Genomic DNA, 13055 nt, shown 5'->3' on the forward strand with positions numbered 1-13055 from the left:
GTATGTACGATTACGCTAAGAATTATGGTCCGATTTTCGTGATTCTTCTTTAGTTAGATGCAGAATGTTTGCCATTTGGTCCCATAAAAATTCAACATAGTTTGTCCCAGTTGTTTTCATTTAATGAAATTTTTGTTTACCTGGATGATTTTTTATTTAGTTTGATTATTATTAGTCTACCTGTCATTTATAGCTAACAAACGTTCTTCACGATATTTCAGTTTACCTGATTAATGACACTAAAAAGTAATAAATAAAGAAACTACGTTTAAAAAACCGACTCAAACACTCGTAGTATAAAATAATTTAATAGAGATTTAATTGAATACATCTCTTATATTATGTGCTACCTATTGAAAGGTTTGCAGTCGGTGCAAAGCCAAATGTAATGCAGGTACCTACACTCGCCACAAGTGACTTTGAGCGGGATAGCTCCCTCTAGAGCAAACCAAGAGGGTAAGCACCGCAGACTTAAAATTGTTGATTCTCAATACTGCGCTCCAGGTTCGATTTTCATCCCGCACTTACTAATGTGTTTTCTGTTTTCCAATCTCCTTTGGCTAAATACTTTGGCGTCACAAGAGATCACATAACATCAGGTGACCCATCATCGTTCCGTCTCTTCAATAAAAAAAAGTAGAAGAAAATTGTTCATAATTTAGAACATCGAAAATTTTGTCTTATCAATGACATTTCGTTACCCGTTTTGAAATTTTATATGTCTGTATACGTATTTTGTTCGACTGTATTTTCATATTTTTGACGTATTTGAAAAATAGTACATTTGTTTACTATATTCATTTTTTAACATTTTAATACTGATATCCCTTATAAAGTCGGATACTAATATTATATTATGCAACAGCTGGCAGCCCTACCTTAGAGTTTACTTTGAATTCCTGAGCAAAGCGATGAAATTATGTTGAGTCCTGAGTGGATCAAGGGATTCAATCTACATAAAACTAAAGGAGGTTTTATTCCAGAGGTGCTTTAATTTTTACCCATTTTGCGAGAAAATTAAAAGCAAGAGCCACGTAAATAAGCATTTATTCAGATCTTATTATGTATTTGAATATTAATAGTAATATGGTTTTACACACTAGTCTAATGACCTTCCTTAAAAAATTGATTCTCTTAAAAAACCTCTAAACTGCATATGAAGTCCTGGTACATGTTGCTAGGATGACACATGATTTCAACCGCTATGAAAGACATTACTATCACCGCTACCCTATTTATGTTCTCCTTGTGTCTATGTAGTAATACATCGTGCGCATGACGTCAGAATATATACTCGCCATGACAATCTCTTCTTCACTAATGATCACCTGGTACTAAAACACTGTATAATGCTTCCTATCTCATTTTCTCAGAAGTTAAAAATCTTATGTATTTATGTGTTTATCTCTTTTTACTGTCTCGTTTTTTCGTTTCATTGACTTTCAAATCACAACGATGCTAAATAAGTTCTAACTTCAAAAAATTCACTCATCGGTGCACTCTTGATTCGGATATTGTATTTGATACCAATTGAAGATTTCATGCTACTTGGCTTAAGAGTTGATACAAGCGTTTGAAATAAAGTAAATGATAGACTCATAAAGGCCGCGACTTATTTTGTTGTTCTCCGTTGATCAAAATCGTTATACGCTTTTAGGTATTTAACTTTTGACTTTTTAAGTAGTAGAATTTTTTTCTAAAACAAATACCCTTTGACGAATATTCGTATCAACGCAAGTTTTTTTTGTGTTCTAGCAAGCTCAATATTAATAGCCAGGCCGATGAAAAGTTCTAATTATGAATAAAATTTATTTTCAAAGCCCGTACACAAAAAGTTATATTTTTTAAATAAAATATTCTGCTGCAAATAATTAGCGATAGTTCTTGACATTTATCATTGGAGCTCTACTTTCAACTCAAGCACTTTTTAAAGCATCTTCTAAAATATTAGCTTGTAAATATTTTATAAAATAATGGTTGGTGAATTTAAATGTAGAACGAAGTTTTCATGCACGTCATAAAATACGTCAAAGAATGGCCGGAAGTGCATAGGTCAGCATCCGGAAATTGGCCCGTACGATGCTTTTGTATGCTCCATGTCATAATATGGACGACCCAATTCTTCGCGAATAAAAATAGAATTCTTCTTGCAATTCAAACATTCTTTTACGTTTAATATTTTTAGTGCCGGTATAGAACTAGAGTTTTGAAAATAATGTTTCAAGATATAATCGGTTGTTTAGATCGGCAATCTATAACTAAAGACAAGTCCAATTTTGTTTCCGTAACGAGGTTTTGTACTGTTTGAAACAGGTGTAAAAGTCCAAAGAAAATTTAACAATAAGGGACGAGACAAGCAGGACGTTCAGCTGATAGTAATTGATACGCCATGCAAATTACAATGCAGTGCCACTCAAGATTCTTAAAAAACACAAAAATTTTATGCACTACAATTCGCTCGTCACCTAGATACATAAAATGTTAAGTCTCCCTTCTGACCGTAACACAATAATGCTTACACATTACTGCTTCACGGCAGAAGAAGGCGCCGTTGTGGTACCCAAAATGTAACCGGCATCCTGTGCAAAGAAGCCTCAACTAGTAAATACCTTAAGTGGCCTCTTACGACACTCTTAGGGCCTGGGGCCCTATTCTTTTAAGGCCCTGGGGAAGCACAATATATACGTACGAAGATACGTTTCTGTCAATATTATTGTAGGTGCTCGAAGTGCGTTTGTTTGATACTTCACACTTCTTATATCTATTGTTTTGGAATAGTTTTTTTAAGTCGGTTGTTTTTTTGTTATTTTTTTTATCAAATCTGAAGTGCACTAACTAATAGTTTGTCTAAATTTGTGCAGACCTACAAAATTTTGCAATGCAGCAATGAACGTAAGCGCATTGCAATTTGAATACAGGCAGTTAGAAATTCTGCCACAGATCGCACCCTTACTGTAAGTCCTTAAAGGGTTCCATTGATCATCATATTCGACCACAAAAATTACTTGACAATAACGACGTTACGGTAGGTGACTCAAATATCCGGATAGCATAAAAAAGGTTAAGCCGATTCAGGAGAATATTGGTTGCGGTGATCACTTAAGTAGGCGCCTTTGGTAGGACATCAATCGAACTTCAAATATCACGCAAGATAACACAAGCATCTCTTAAGTAAACAGTCAAGTCTTAAATTTCACATTCTCTAGTCAAATGACGACGCGATAGCTCAGTTGTTAGTGATCCTGAGTTAGAGGTCCCGGGTTCGAATCCAGACAGGTGCAAAAATTTATAGGATTAGTATGGATGTTTGTTTACTATTAAACAAGCATCCATGGATGTTTATGTGGATGTCTATTGTTGTGGGCATTTAACATGACAGTTTCACTTCACATAGCTTTTTCTTTACTTCACAGCTATAATAGGTTACGTGATATTACGCCGAAGTAATGCACGCAAAGAGCGTAAATCTTCGTTCGTTTTGACATTAAATGTATATAACATATAGCCTGTGGTCATATTAGTAACTTCTATATTTTGCATGAACTGTTGTGCATAAAGCCAAAATGGCCGAAATAATTTCTTACGTATTACTTTACTTTTACATGTATGCTGACAATAAGTTACGTTATTCATTTATGAAAATCTAAGAAGAAAATCATTTTATTACTCCACTCCATTTTTATAAAAGAAAGACAAAATATAAGCGATGTCGTGTAATAACTCAGCCACCCGCACGCGACTGTACACTGGACTGTAAATCTAGAATAATAGCTGAAATAAAGAATTATTCCAAGCCAACAGATATGTTTGAAGCGTTTAAGCCAAAAAGCAATCATATATCGCATAATGTCAAATAAAGTATAAACAATGCTAAACTATATACCATGTAATAGAACAGTACTTTAACTTCATACTAACGCGCTCGAATCGACGCACGCACACATACACACGATTTACACGACCGCTAAGCAATATTGGGGAGACTGGTCGATGTCCACGCATTCCGCATCGTCAATCTTTTTGTATGTACCAACCCTAGCGTTCCGCCCAGACGTAGGTATAAATTATAAGGAGACCGCTGAGATACGCTTCTGTTCTATTACTTGTCTTGTGCCATATCACGAAATTTCGTGACGATACACGCAGGTGAGCCCCCAGCGTCATAAAAAGAATAATAAAAAACATAAGGGAGATCCCAATATATGTATATACCATCACAAACTACTACACACAGCCCTAGAAAGTCCATTTCATATATTCGCAATAATGCCCAACTTATCCAAGTCGTAATGAATAATATAGTCCCTTACTCCGGATGAAATAATTTCCCAAAGTACCCTCAAGCCAGTTACTCGACAAAAAGAAAGTTCGTAGAAAAAGCTCGGCTTATTTCCGACCATAGTTCGGGTTAGTTCGGTTAAGGGTTCTTGAAAACTTTCCTCGGACAAATTGCACTCTAGCGGGGTGGAATATACGGGTGCATATTGCGTAATAAAACGTTGCGTTACAGCATTTCAACGCTCTATCCCATATTAAATACTCTGTAGAAATACAATTCCTTTTCGCAAATTCTCGGTGGGGCTCGTTAGATATTTCTAGGGAGATTAAGAGAAAAAAATTTCGACAGTTAATTAAATAAGAAATAATCTTGAATCTTTATTTATTAATATTTATGATTTAATTTCATTGCAGATACTTTAAAATACACTTTTGCGTGTATACACTGTTTTGATCTTGTAATTTGATCTTTCTAAAAAAAATGTCTTAGTCTATCTCTCATAAACTAAATACTTTTGTGTATTTTCCACGGAGATACGCTACTAATCTTGTCAACAAAAATGCTTTGGAATTATTCATTGTTATTTGATTAGTTTTACGGATAAATTATTCACGTTACTAATCTGAATGTCTATAAGCAGTGGTACTTTATATATAGATACTTTCGGCACAAATACACTATCGTGTATATCTACGAAACTTCGACTTTGAATAGCCCTTCGATGTAGGCACATGACTACAAGATGTATAATTATTTATTTATAAAATTTGAATTTGTCTTGGATACACTAGGAAGATAAAATATGTATTATATCTATACAATAGTAAAGTTAAAAAGAGTTAATAATAAAGAAAGAAAGAAAAGAAAGGAAGATTTATTTTTATTTGGTACATATAGCACACGTAAACACAAACGACTTAAAAATTTAAAGAACAACACAAAACAAAACTGTGCAACACTATTTACTTTACGCCACAAAATGGTTCCAACTCAGCATATTTGCTGGTTGGATAACCAATTTGCTTAATAAATAATTATAATTTATTTTATAATAAAAACTGCGAATATTCTTACGTATATTTAATATTATATTCCCGGTAATTAACATCAGCCACGATTCATTTGAACTGGAATATTTCACTACAACCGGATACTTTATTTGGCTATTTACTTTTTTGTACCTTTTTTATATCCAGCCTTCGTTAGACAAGTTGGACTTGAAGTTAAAAGCACATTTTATGCGTCGTTTTTGAGCTCAACAAGAAAAGTTCCAACATAAAAAAAATATGTAGCTATGTCGAACTGTATAAGCATTGCAATACATTTAAATGTGCTTAAATTTCGTAACCTAACCAAATAATATATAATAGTACAGAAGTCTCACTCTGCAAAATCAATTAAAGAAATAACGACTATTGCGGCCATACAATAAGGTGTAATTCAGATGGCACAGCGCTATTAACCTACATATTTGTTTACCTAGAAAATGCCTCTTTTTCTAACATGTGACTCTTACCTATTCTGACGACAATAGGGTTGTCTTCATTACTCAAAACTGTACCTAAATAGGTATGTAATCGTAATTTTAAAACAATATTCTTTCGTTGTCAAACCTACATCAGTTGCAGATAGTAATGTATGCTTTGGAAGACCACGACATAGCATAGGAAAATATACATACCTACTTAGCGTAGGAAATACATAGCTGCCTAGCTATCATGAATGGTAATTTCATTGTAATAATAATTACTGTAAATTAGATTGTTGCAGGGTCTTAAGGAAGCTTAATTTTTTTAATTATGTATCATAATGACCTTTTACATGCTTTGCTTCTCCATTTTCAAAAGATCGGTCGGACCGGTGAAGTTGGTGAACAAAACTCGCGCGTACATCACTGCTCGCTCTTGAGTCCTTACTGACTGGTCTACTGTGTAGAGGCCACCGCGCGTACTAACGGTTTCGATACCTATACCGGGAGTGAGACAGGCCTGACTTAACCCAAACCTCAAATATATTATAGTTTTTGGATATGATGTCTCTAAAACTATTCTATATATTATACCAGTGGGTGGCTCCCTTGCACAGGATGCCGGCTAGATTATGGGTACCACAACGGGTGCCGTGAAGCAGTAGTGTATAAGCATTACTGTGTTTCGGTCTGAAGGGTGCCGTAGCTAGTGAAATTACTGGGCAAATGAGACTTGACATCTTATGTCTCAAGGTGAAGAGCGCAGTTGTAGCGCCGCTAAGAATTTTTGAGGTTTTTCAAGAATCCTGAGTGGCACTGCGTTGTTGTGGGCAGGGCGTATCAATTACTATCAGCTGAACGTCCTGCCCGTCTCGTCCCTTATTTTCATAAAAAAAGAAAAAAATACTATACTGGTACCTAAATCAAATGATCTAGTTTTTGGTAACGGGACGAAAACGCAGTGTACATTACCGTAAGTAAATTATTAAATTAAATTGTTTTTCTAATCTGTGATCTTTCCACGAAACTCAGCTATTGCTAGAGTTGTACTTATGACACCATGGCTATGAAAAAGTACCAAATCGCAAGCGTTGTTTCTTAAGTTCCCTTTATTTGTGTTTCACGTATAATCTCTTAGTAAGGTAAAATCAAATCTCAACTAGTATTAAATAGAATATATCTATGTGTGATTGTTTCTTATTAATAAATCGATTAAAATATTTCACCAGGAATGAACCTAACCTAAACAAAAACTGCTTATATTCATTAGACAAATATTAACAATAAGAATTGGACATATATTTTCTATAATTTTGAACATTTTTTTTTGATATTAAATAGTTCAATTTTATTATGATTAGGTATCTGAATACTTTGCACGTCATTAACATATAGCAAACATGTATTAAGTATTATTAAATTCAAATTCAAATATTTTTATTCAAAATGGGATTTAATATCACTTATTGAACGTCAAAAACTACCACCTGTTCAAAAGAGACTGCCTCAGACCTGAGAAGAATGGGCGCAAGAAACTCAGCGGGCTTTTTTTTTATATAAAATATGGATTACAATGTGATATCGTACAATAAACATTTATAAATAGAGAGCCTGAGGAAGTTCGCTTTATTCCCGTAGAAGCATATACATCGCCCAACAAAAGACTTACTAACTCGACCCAACCGAGTAGTAGGCATAACAAGTTTATTTTTGTTCCTCGTGTTAACATTATGAATTTCACAGTTTCTAGAAAATTCCTCAATGTGCTTATGAACATACAGAACATTATCAAAAATGTATTGAGAAATATTATTATTGTAACATCCACTTCACATGTTTAAACTTATCAAACTTTGACTTTGACTTAAAGAAACCATCAAAAGTTTCAGCAAGCAGGAATTATTTACTTAACAACTGGAAGTGTTAATTGCATAATTTTCTCCCTTATCACCGATGTACGTACTGACTTTGTCGTTTGATGATACTTAAGGATCTGTAAGTTTTGACGTGAATGTATTTTATTATCTTTGAAAATTCCAACGGGAAATACTTACTACTACTAAGGTAAACTATCTCTAACACAGAGCAGTAGCTGAAAATTTTGTTGTTTTCTTTCCTCAGCCATTTCATGTCAAGATCAGCAATAAAATTTGAAGGATCTCTGTGTTCAAAATTTATCTTACACATACAAGAGATAGTGTCAAAGAAAATATGGTTATGTATCTACACGGTTTCATGCCAGACTGAGGCACCTTTGCACAGGATGCCGGCTAGATTATGGGTACCACAACGGCGCCTATTTCTGTCATGAAGCAGTAATGTGTAAACATTATTGTATTCCGATCTGAAGGGCGCCGTAGCTAGTGAAATTACTGGGCAAATCAGACTGAACATCTAATGTCACTCAAGGTGATGAGCGCAATTGCTGAGGCGTTCCGAATTTATGGGTTTTTCAAGAATCCTGAGCGGTACTGCATTGTAATGGGCAGGGCATATCAATTACCATTAGCTGCACGTCTTACTCGTCTTATCCCTTATTGTCATAAAAAAATAACATTAACGAACAGTTTTTCAAAATCAGCGATCCCGCTTATTCTTCAAACGTAAACCTTGCGAAAATCTTTATATTTATAAAAGCTGAGATTGATGAGCTTGGAAGCAATTTCAGCGAGTAATAGAGGTTAACAATACACCTATAACTATAATATAACTAGCTGCTTTAGACACGCCTGTGCTCTCCCCGGCGACCACGGCACTCAGCTGATTACTGCCAACTAATTACTGCAGCCAAGACTTTCTTAATGAGAACTTGGATAATCTGCATTTTCGATAAACATTTTCCAGCTATTTTTAATTAAAGCTGATTTCAACCAACTTCAGTAAAATGCTAGTTGGCCTGGAAGGGATTCTGGGACTGGGTGGACTGTATTGGTTGCGTAAACATAAAATACTCATACTAGTTAATTTATGGCGAAAGGAAGACAATGTGCTATAGACAAAATTGAACCGTCAGTCATAATTAACAAATAGGTCGAAATTAGCTTGAACATACATTTCCTATAAGTAACTGTTACAATATTTTTAGACATACAATCATTTTCGTGCAAATATACACCTAACTGATTTATGATTTTAAAAGAATTATCCCTTTTTTTATAAAACTATATAAGAATGAACTGATAAGTGCACTAGGGTAAATCCGGATGACTCAAACTTCTTAGCCTTTTTAGCAGGCAACATAACACTAAACATAATTTTTTGCTGCCCCTTGCTTTTGTTCTGAACGTGTATCGATGCATTGCGTTTGTTGTGTGTATAGTAGCGGTGAACGGATATAAAACTTGGAAGAATTTCCAACGCGTTTATAATACTCGCGTCAAGAAGGTACTGCGGTTCGTATATGCGGCAGGGTTTGACGACGAGCTATGAGGTTAATATGAGTGGCGAACACAATAGTTAAATTCTGGACGCGGTGTTACTAGGACCAAATCAGGACTGGCTAAAAAAATATAATATCTATATATCTAAAACAATATAATATAATATTCCTCTGCAAATAATAAAACCATCCAACGCTTTAAAATGGCGCAACTAAAACTATATCGTAGTGGGCAGGGCTTACAAACTGTCCCGGCACGCGGATCAGTTTGGTTAGGCAAGTGAGCGCGATTGAATCCCTGTCAGACGAGATTTTGAGAACAAAATAAAGAAGGAATTTTCAATTAAAAATGTCTTCATATGTTGGCTGCGTTTACTGATTGTGACACAAAAATCACTGAATTATCAGGACTTACCCTGTATATGAACATACCCTAATGCACTTTACATCTGTTAATTGAAAACGAATTTGATTTCAGTTGGGTGAAGCAGAGAATGTGATGTGGTGATCGCTGACATTGTAGCCTCAGCCATGGTCCGGAGATAGTGTCAGGTAATTACAAAAATAAAAAAATTATTAGAGATAACTCCAAATACATATCACACATCTCAATACTATCAACCAAAGTGCTGGCAGTTATTTTTGTCAACAGTTCTGTTTAGCTATCCAACGTGAAAATGCTGCCAGTATTCTTAGTACACTTTCACGCAGTGATAGTTTTACTACAATTTGAGTTTTGTGAAATAGTTATAAGTAGTGTGTTTTTATTCTAGAATATTTATGATTCTTCAGCGATTAAATTAAGCGTAAGTTACTTACTTACTATTTATTGTATATCTTATCACTTATAATTAGTAATTTATATGTTTCATTAAATCTACAGCACAATTATAAGATAAAATGAAACATAAGCGTAACTCAGCGTGATTCTTGAAATTTATACCTAAGTCTGGGTGCAGCGCTAGGGTTGGTACAATTAAAAATTCAAATTCAAATATTTTTATTCAAAATAGGATTCAGAATCACTCATTGAACCCATTCAAAAGAGACTGCCTCAGACCTGAGAAGAATGGGCGCAAGAAACTCAGCGCACTTTTTTTTATATAAAATATGGATTACAATGTGATATCCTACAATAAACATTTATAATTAAAGAGCCTGAGTGGGTGTTCGCTTTATTCCCAGTCCGTGGTGTCATTAAGAAAATCGTTTATGCTATAATAACCTTTCCCACACAAACGTTTCTTAACAATTCTTTTAAATTTCGTAACACATTTGTCTTGTACATTTTCTGGGATCATATTGTAGAAGCACATACATCGCCCAACAAAATACTTACTAAGTCGACCCAACCGAGTAGTAGGCATAACAAGTTTATATTTGTTCCTCGTGTTAACATTATGAATGTCACAGTTTCTCGCAAATTCACTTATGTGCCTATGAACATACATTACATTATCAAGAATATATTGAGAAGCAACAATCAAAATGTTTATTTCTTTAAATTTTTCTCTTAATGATTCTTTAGGACCTAGGTTACAAATCGCGTGAATAGCCCTCTTCTGCAGCACAAAGATGGTATTAATATCGGCCGCACTGCCCCATAACAATATACCATAGGACATAAAACTATGAAAATAACTAAAGTATACTAGTCGCGCCGTATCTATGTCAGTTAACCGTCTAATTTTCTTAACCGCATGTGCTGCAGAACTAAGCCTATTCGCCAATCCAATATGGGGCCCCATTGCAATTTGGAATCAAGAGTAATGCCAATGAGAATGTAAGAGCAATACAGCAGATTCCACTGGTTTTACCACCTCTCCGTTTAATAAAATATTCGCATCTACATTTTTGACATTTGGTGCGGTAAATTTAATATATTTGGTTTTATGACTATTTAACAATGAGAGAAACCAGTACACGATGTCAGATACAGCATTGTTTACTTCGTCATATAAAACTTGGCTTCGTTTTACTTTGAATATAAATGAAGTGTCATCCGCAAACAATACCTTGTGTTTTTTTTTCTACAAGGTTAGGTAGATCATTTATATAAATTAGGAAGAGGAAGGGTCCAAGAATAGACCCTTGTGGTACCCCCATACCGAGAGATGCCATTCACATCGACTCTCTGAATCCTATTATAGATCTCGCTCGATCTTCTGATCTCATATATATTTATATATGAGATCAGAAGAGAGATCGTAGTCGAGCGTCCCCTAGTAAAGCCAAATTGTTTTATATGAAGTAAGTTATAACTGTTAAGGTGCTTACTGCATTTGGCTTAAAATAATTTTTTCAAACATTTTAGTTTGGTTTATTTTCAACAATGTCAACAATGAAACAGGGCGATAGTTATTCGGGTCAGAAGTGAGTCCCGATTTAAATATTGGTGTAATTTTACTATATTTCAGAAGGTCAGGAAACACGCCATGTTCAATACTAGTGCTAGATATGACATCAGTAACTGAACTTATTATTTTTACAGATATGCCCCATATATCAGCAGTTTTTTTCATTTCTAAAGATCTGAAAGTTTTAATTATTTCTGATGGGCTAACAAGACTGAATTTGAAATTTTGTTTAGTTTACTTATTATATTATATTTTCCATAAGAAGTGACTCATCAACAATGGTGGAGGAGACAAGAGTGCTTGAGATAGAAACTGGAATGTCAGAAAAAAAATCTCAAATGCAGAAGCTACTTCCTGCTCAGAGTGGAGTTTAGTATTGTTTATTTTTTTATTATTAGTTTAGATTATATTCAAACTTGCAGTCTTTCGCTCTTCCAGATTCCCAGTTAATAACTTTCCAAGTCATTTTTATTTAATTTGAAGCATTTTTAATTATTTCTCTAATATGCATTGACCTAGCAATAGCACATACTTTCTTAAATAATTTTGAATATTTTTTCACATATACACATACAAAAATCCTGTATATCAATGAATATACAAGAAAAGATACATCATGATTATATGATGATCTCTCACTATGTAGTTCATATAAACGTAGTGTACTCCTAGGAATACCAGCTGTTGCCCAGTTGGTAAATTACAAGAGACCACCCGAGTTGACTGTCTTTGAAGTAAATATAGAAGTAAACTCTGTTTTAATTATTTTATATAACTTACCATACATCTCATTTGGAGTACTGTTATAATTCAAATACAAAATAGAGAGTTTTTCCGAAACATTGCCTCTATATTTCTCCATTCGCCTATTATTTACCGGAACAAACATAAACTTTTTAATTGAAGTACATTTGTTTACTTCAATATTAAAAGAACAAATTAAACAAATTAACCTAATTGACCAAAGTGGTCTGAGCTCAGTTTACTAATTATTGACTGAGAAATACGTTTATAATTAGTAAAAATATTAAATCAATATTAATTTAAGATAAATTATTTGATAAATTATATGATTTAAACAAAGATTGTGGTGGATTCTTTTAATAAGTTAATATTAAAGTCACCACAAAGCATAATATATTTCTTAGATTCTGATAATTTTTATAGAACCTCTTCTAATACACTCTCAAATAACTCATATAATGCATTGGCAATGTATATACTTACAACAATGGCACACAGTAAATAACAGTTTGTACAAACAGGCTACCAGTGGGAGGCTCCTTTGTACAGGATGCCGGCTAGATTATGGATACCACAACGGCGCCTTTTTCTGCCGTGAAGCAGTAATGTGTAAACATTACTGTGTTTCGGTCTGAAGGGCGCCGTAACTAGTGAAAGTAATGGGCAAATGAGACTTAATATCTTTTGTCTGAAGGTGACGAGCGCAATTGTACTGCCGCTTGTATTGTATTTGGCTTTTTCAAGAATCCTGAGCGTAATGTATTGTAATGGGTAGGGCGTATCAATTAACATCAGCTGAACGTCCTGCTCGTCTCATACCTTATTTTC

General features: G+C 34.2%; 1 protein-coding gene across 3 annotated transcripts in view; it reads left to right on the forward strand.

Moving 5' to 3' along the window:
- Positions 1-13055, forward strand: part of LOC126979397 (acetylcholinesterase-like) — a 77274-nt gene that overhangs the window by 26076 nt on the left and 38143 nt on the right. Inside the window, exon 2 of one of the 3 annotated variants that reach the window (XM_050828676.1) lies at positions 9605-9678. The exons of 1 other annotated variant lie outside the window; for it this stretch is intronic. The gene's annotated coding sequence lies outside the window, so the exon portion shown is untranslated. Of the gene's footprint in view, positions 1-9604; positions 9679-9826; positions 9933-13055 lie in introns of those variants that run through there. One more of the 3 variants, XM_050828678.1, reaches the window with a different exon arrangement.

Source organism: Leptidea sinapis, chromosome 3, assembly GCF_905404315.1.
Source record: "Leptidea sinapis chromosome 3, ilLepSina1.1, whole genome shotgun sequence".
In the NCBI taxonomy this organism is placed as follows: domain Eukaryota; kingdom Metazoa; phylum Arthropoda; class Insecta; order Lepidoptera; family Pieridae; genus Leptidea; species Leptidea sinapis.